The sequence below is a fragment of the Sesamum indicum genome, linkage group LG1 (genome assembly GCF_026168435.1).
Source record: "Sesamum indicum cultivar Baizhima isolate 11 linkage group LG1, ASM2616843v1, whole genome shotgun sequence".
In the NCBI taxonomy this organism is placed as follows: Eukaryota; Viridiplantae; Streptophyta; class Magnoliopsida; order Lamiales; family Pedaliaceae; genus Sesamum; species Sesamum indicum.
The window spans coordinates 8,816,375-8,823,960 of NC_142657.1; positions in this window are offsets into that span (position 1 = coordinate 8,816,375).

Sequence of the window (7,586 nt, forward strand, 5' to 3'; positions counted from 1 at the left end):
AATGACATGGCTTTTTTGAACATTCAACCGAAGTCCCGACCATTCTGCAAATCGGTCCAACCCCCTCTTGAGGATCCTGAATGAGTTCAAGTCAGCTCTACAGAAAAGCAGGAGATCGTCTGCGAATCCCAACTGAAAGACTTTGGCCGGCTCACATTTTCAATGATAAGAGAATTGCAAATCCTGCTCAATAAGTTGCAATAATCCCAAATGCAAGACTTCCATAGCGAGAATAAAAAGATAGGGAGATAGAGGGTCTCCCTGTCTTAGTCCACGTGCTCCTGCAAAGAAACCGTGAGGGTTTCCATTAAGACCAATCGAAAATGCTGTCGTCGTTACACACTCCTCAATCCACCTGGGGAACGTTTGGGGGAATCCAAATAATTGTAGGACCGCAAGTAGGAAATCCCACTCTACAGTATCATATGCCTTCCTGATATCGACTTTCAGGGTACAACGAGGTGGGAGACTCACCTGGTTGTATCCCATGAGCAGTTCCTGTGCCAACAAAATATTGGCCCAATGCTACGCCCTGGGATAAACGCTCCCTGACAGGGACTAATTATCTTGTCCAGAACCACACTCAACTGTTGCACAAGTAATTTTGCAATAATTTTGTATAACATATTACAACACAAAATTGGCCTAAAATCACCAACAGTCATAGGAGTGTGTACCTTTGGGATTAGTGCCAAAAGTGTGGAGTTGACTTGTTTGAGTAGTTTACGAGTACTAAAGAATTCTAGTACCGCCTTTGTAACTTCCTGTCCCACCACTGGCCAGGCTGCTTTAAAGAATCCTGATGAATATCCATCAGGTCCCGGGGCCTTGTCCTCTGCATTGTCAAATACTGCTTGCTTCACATCATCCGGTGTAAACGCCAATATAAGATGGCCAGCCTCCTCATTAGAAAGAATATGTCTTGCCCACGGTCTGAGAAAGCCAATATCTAACGTTATCTGTCGTCTGTTACCGCCCAAGAGATTTTGATAGTAATAGACAAATTCATTGATAATCTCTTCTGGTTCAGTGTGGATGGTCCCGTTGTCATCCTTTATCTGCAGTATCCTCCTTGCCACCCTTCTCTGGGCTATTTTACGAAAGAAAATTCGGGAGCATTGGTCACCCCCCTTCATCCACTACATCTTGGCTCGCTGTTGCAGCATGATTTGTTCTAGTTTTGCCGCTTTTGCATAAACCAGGCGACAGCAGTGTTCTAATTGTAGAAAGGCCTCATACTGTCTATCTGAGCTCACCAGCTGTTGTGCCTCATCTAGAAAGCCTTTAGCTAATTGAACGTTTAGAGTCAAATCCCCCTTCTTCCTCCTTTGTTCCCTGAAGACCGGCTTCAATGCTTTAAGTTTACGTGTTACCGCAAACATAGGAACATAAGTTTACGGCTTCAATGCTAGATATTCTACACACTGGGGATAAATTCAGGTGAGTGTGTTAGGTAGTTGTCAAATCGAAACATACCTCCAGTTTGACTTTGTCTGTCCCCATGCAGTACAAGCGACGAGTGGTCAGAAGACTGCGGTACAAGGCAATGATAACATGAGGAAGGGAACCTTGCAAGCCATCTATCATTAATAAGAATTCGATCCAATCTCTTCCATAGACTCCGCGAGTTCGTGCTGCAGTTGTGCCAAGTATACCATTCCCCCTGCATAGGCACTGATATTAACCCGACCTCCTGAATACCAGCATTGAATTCTTCCATGACCAGAAGCTCCACACACCTCATTCATTTCTCGGACTGCGTTGAAACCCCCCCCCCCCCACCAGCCAGGGCTCATCCGAATGCTCTCGAGCTAATGTTTCCAAGGTATTCCATAAACTTCTGCGATCAATCATCTCAGAGGCACCATAAACAATAGTGATTATGAGGGTTTCACTATCTGCCCTATGAGTGACACAACAGTGCATAAATTGATTCCTCAAATCCAGAATATGAACATCCACAACATTATCATCCCACGTTACCCAAATACGGTTACCCACAGTTGTATAGTCAACAAACCATTTCCAATGAGGCAGCAAAAGCGAGTTGTTAATACGAACACGAGTTTCTAAGATGCCCATAAAATCTAACTTGTATTCCGAGATAAGGTCCTTTAATGCGAGCTGATGGTCTCTCTTATTCAGCCCCCCGACATTCTACACCGCGAGATTCAACATGGATCACTACTAGAGGGGCTGTATGTGTTAGGACCCCTAGTATTCTCTTCTACATCGTCCAGTGAATTCAGAGCATCAAAAGGATTAAAAACAACTACTTCCTTACCCTTCTCCTTCTGCGATGAGATGTAACGTTTATTCTGTTTTGTACCTTCATCTGCTCTCGCTTTATCCTCCGCCACAACCATGGTCTTATGTTTTTTCTCTCTCTCCTCGGGGGCTGGTGGAGGGGGGACATTGGCTTTTGGTACATACACTTTCACCGGAGGCTTTGTCTGTTTCTGAGGTTTGGTCAACGAACACTCCTTCTCCGAGTGACCCAACGTCATGCATCCTGTGCATTTAGGGGGAAGCCATTCATACTCGATATCAACCTTGCATGGGGTTTCCCCGCCATCTTCATTTGGCGTCATTATGATAATATGTTTTTTCAATTTCTGAGTAACATCAGTCATCATGCATACACGAGCGAAGTCCATTCTCGTGCATGCCCACGTTATCGCATCAGGGTATAGAGGCTTACCCACATCGCTAGCCACAATACTCAATCCTTCCGTTGTCCAGAATTCCAATGGAAGGTGTCGCAGTTTTATCCAGACAGTCACTTGTGTATGCTTCAACTTTCTCATAGCCATACCCGGTTCCCACTTTTTCAATACAATTAGTTGTCCCTGAAACAGCCATGGCCCCCCTTATATGACCTCCTCCATATCAATTTCCATTTTAAATTGGAAGAAAAAGAAGCCATTAGCAGTTGCTGTGACCTCTCGTAGCGCCGGTCAAATCGAATGGGCAAACTCCATTAAGTGGTGATAGTACGGCCGCTTACCCATAAAGTATCCCACTGCCGTAGATTTCCATCGTTTGGATCCGTCACGCACAGTATCTAGTGAAGGACGAACTACAACCTCCCCATTTTGCTTCGTTGGGGCAATGAAAGATAGTGTTTTTCGGGACGAATTGTTGAATGTGTCAGCAATTTTATCATTAACAATCCCATTAGAACCAGTGTGAAGCGGAATGTTCCCAATAAACAAGGGAAAGGATGTCTATTTTTTCCCCAGGTTGTTGTTTTTTCCCCCATAAAACTGATGATGTTAGCCCTAAGATTGCTGACATCAGCCCTAGCATCATGGATGACATTAGCCCTAGCATCATGGATGACATCAGCCCTAGTAGGGCTAATGTCAGCCGCCCTCTCATCCACATCACCGTCCTTGTCACCCACTTCCGCCGCCACATCAGCTCCAGCCGTATCCACATAGACGTCCACGTCAGCTTTCCGGCACACGTCATCGATCGCCGGGAAAGTTACCGGCATTCACCAACACGCCGGAAAAACGCGCAAGGGGACCCAGGAGCTGCAGAAGTGTTCACAACAACTTTCCGACCACCGGCACTCATCGGACGACCAGAAAATCCTCCATTTCCGCCCATCTCCGACGAAGAATCGCAACCAATCGCCGCCCTGGGGAGTTGAAGCTTTGCAGACGTCTCACCTCCATTTCCGACCGTCGTTTGCCCAGCAATGCGAGGGAGAAGGCAGTGCCTGGCCTTGAGAATTTCTCCGATCACCGGTCGCTCTTGCCCGCGCGCCACCATTGGCGTTTCACACAGATTTCCGCCGTCTCCAAAGCGCGATTTCCATCGGATTTTTAGGTCGTTCAAAGCAGCCATGGAAGCCTCATCGCCCTGGTCAATAACCCGATTGGCAAGTTTCAAAAATTCATCCAGATTGAACGAGGAGGAAGACGATTCGCCATGGTCGACTTTCAAGCTCGCGCCGCCTCCAAATTCCAGATCTGCAGTCGCGGTTTCAGCTCCCGGTTTCCCTCCTTTCGCCATCGACAGCCCTTCTACGCCCATGGAAACCCTTGGCCTACCCTCAGCCGGCAGAAAGACGGCATTTTCAGCCGGCACCGAGAGACCCGACCCTTCATCTTCTCCATCACGCACAGCTCGGTTTCGCAAAACTTGTCCATGGCCGTCCTTCTTCCGCCTACCATTCACTGTTCCGTCACTCTCGCCGTCGACCAGAGCCTCGCCGGCGGTGTCCACTTCGCCGGCCGGAAGTGAGGAAGATGAAACATTAGTATGTGAATTTTTAGAGAGAGAATTTTTTTTTGGGTCCATTAGTTTTTGCTGATGATTTGTTGCTATTCTGCCGTGCCGATATGAACTCTATTGGAGTCTTTAAGACAGGATTAGATTGCTTTGCTGAATGGTCGGGGCTCAGGCTGAATGCGTAGAAAAGCCACCTTATTATCTCACGTTCAGCACAAGGATGAGAGGAGATGCTGGAAGTACTCGGGTTTCAAGAGGGAGTCCTACCGATGAGGTATTTGGGGCTACCTCTCTTATCTTCTCGATTAACAGTTGCTGATTGTAACCCATTATTGTTGAAAATTGATAAACGCATTGCAGGTTGGGAGGGTATGGCTCTTTCTTATGTTAGTAGGGTGCAGATTATTAAATCTGTACTCTTGTCGTTGCATTTATATTGGTCATCGGCGTTCATCCTGCCAAAGAAAGTTACTAACGAAATTGAGAAGAGACTGCAAACTTTCTTGTGGAAGGGGACAACAAACAGTGGTTATGCGAAGGTAGCATGGAAAGATCTATGCCGACCGGAAGATGAGGGAGGACTAGGATTCAAAGATATTGCTATCTTGAATCGCGCGACAAAGAAACTCTGTGATATCATCAGGTGCGATAGGACCTCAATTTGGGTTGAATGGCTTTACCAGGGTCGATTACGAGACACCTCCATTTGGACGATTAGGGAGAATAGAGGCTCATGGGGTTGGCGAAAAATTCTACGTCTACGGGTTTTTTTTTTTTGGGTAATGTAATTTTCATTAAGTAAAAATGGTACAGTACAACAAAGTGATCATCAGGTGGTTTCTCCCTCGACAGGTCAAGGGATACGCCATAGTCTATACAAAGCTCGTGTACTAACAGAACTAGCTAATGAAATACTAATGATCCGCTGCCTGACATCATCAACTATCAATAACGCCATGGTGCTCGGAGTCCTCTCAATGTGCTCAAAACGTCTCAAGTTTCTCTCCCTCCAAATGTGGTAAACAGAAGATGCTAATAGTGCTAGATAAGCTATGTTAACGATGTGCTTACCCCTCCATCTGCGAGAAGCCCACTCAATGTCGTTCGCCCAGTCTCTATTAGGCCAATGAAATCGTACCTTTCTCCGAATTGCTGTGAGACACTGTCGGCTAAATCTGCACTGGAAGAAAAGGTGTGAATGTGTCTCTATTTCCCCTTCGTTACAAAGTATGCAATCGCCAAAGTGAGATAACCATGGTTTGTCTGTCGTAGGCAGCTTCCCAAAAATAGCAAGCCATAGGATGAATGAGTGGCGTGGAATCTTTAGCGAGCCCGAAAGTAGTGAAGCCCAACCTACTTTTGGCTCAGGGGGATCAAATACTCGGTAGAGGGCCTGGGTAGTAGGCAGCCCTCCGTCACATCTCCACACCACCCGATCCTCACCTCCAGAAATAATCGGTAGGTTATGAGTGATCTCCAAACATTCGAAGTCCGTGATAGGAAGCCATTGCCACTCTCCTGTTGAGATCACCGAGCTGAGTTTTGCTGATTTTTCAATTCCAAGATGGTGTGGAGCACGAGGGAATCGTTCGATAAGTGATCCCAAGTGATGCCACGGGTCCTGCCAAATACAGAATCTTTCTCTATTTCCAATCTGGTAGTCCACGATAGAGCGAAGAAATGGTCGGAGTCTGAGCATTTTTTGCCATCCCCAAGAACCTCCATGCTCACTGACAGTCCAAATCGATGTGTTCCGTAACTGATCTTCGTAAAGCCGCTGAACCCAGATGGATGTCCTATCGCATCGAATAACATCACATAATTTCTTGCTCATTAGTGCGCGATTGAAGGTAGAGATGTCCTTGAATCCAAGTCCTCCCTCGTCCGCTGATCGACACACATCTTTCCAGGCTACCTTGGCGTAACCAAATAGATGTCGTACCCTTCCATAGAAAATTCCGCAGTCTCTTCTCAATTTCGTTAATGACTTTCTTAGGTAATATGAATGCAGATGCCCAATATAAACTCATTGCCGATAGTACGGATTTGATGATTTGTACTCGCCCAGCATATGATAGCGACATCCCTTCCCATCCAGTAATACATGCATCTATTTTTGAAATAAGTGGTTGACAGTCAGAGATAGATAGTCTAGAAGAGAGTAAGGGTAGTCCTAGATACCTCATTAGAAGGTGTCCCTCCTGGAAACCCAAAATATCCAACATCTGATCTTTTAATTCTTGAGCTGAACGGGAGATGATTAAGTGGCTTTTATGAACATTCAGCCGAAGACCCGACAACTCCGCAAATCTATCCAATCCCTCCTTGAATACTCTGATGGAGTCACCGTCAGCTCTACAGAAGAGAAGGAGATCCTTTGCAAATCCCAACTGGAAAATCTTGGAATTCTCACACTTCCAATGATAAGTGAATTGCATGTCCTGTTCAATTCGTTGTAGGAATCCCAGATGTAAAACTTCCATAACAAGTACAAATAGATAAGGAGATAGTGGGTCTCCCTGTCGTAGTCCTCTCGCTCCAGTAAAGAACCCATGAGGTTTGCCATTGAGCCCAATCGAAAATGATGTCGTGGATACACACTCCTCAATCCACCTTGTGAACGTTCTATGAACAAAATCCACTAACTCAGTCGTCATGCCTTCTAAGGAGATTGGATTTCCATCCATTGGCAACGAGGAAGTCGTTAGCGAAACCAGAGTTCGCATCTTCTTTTCCTCACGAAAGCCCTGCAGTTTTTCCTTACCCGCGCCGTTGCCGAAGTTCTGCCCTCCGCTCGCCGGCCCGCCATCGTCAGCCGTCTCATCCCCAACGTCGGTCGAAGTATCAGTCCCACAAACTCCATCATCGGCCGTGCTAGAGTCTATCCTTTTTCAGTAACTGCTTCTTCAGAAATGCAAAATGCATGAGTTTAGACCTGCATTTGGCTCAAGTTTCGTGTAATTCTGAGAACGTTCAAAATTTAGCTTTTTTGCACGGCTTTATTAAAGCAGATTCGATTCCCGTTTACACTAACGCATAGGTGTAGACCAACGTTTGGGTCATGTTTCGTCGAATTCTAAGAACATTCAAAATTTAGCTCTTTTGCACGGTTTTATTAAAGCAAGTTATTTTTCCTTTTTACACTAACTTGTAGTTATTATTACGCTTATCAAATTTACCACACAAATGCATGGGTCTAGATCTACGTTTGGATCAAGTTTCATGGAATTCTGATAACGTTAAAAATTAAGTTGTTTTGCACAGTTTTTTTAAAGCAAGTTCGTTTCCATTATACACTAACTTGTATTTATTATTACGCTTTGCAAATTTACAAGACAAATGCA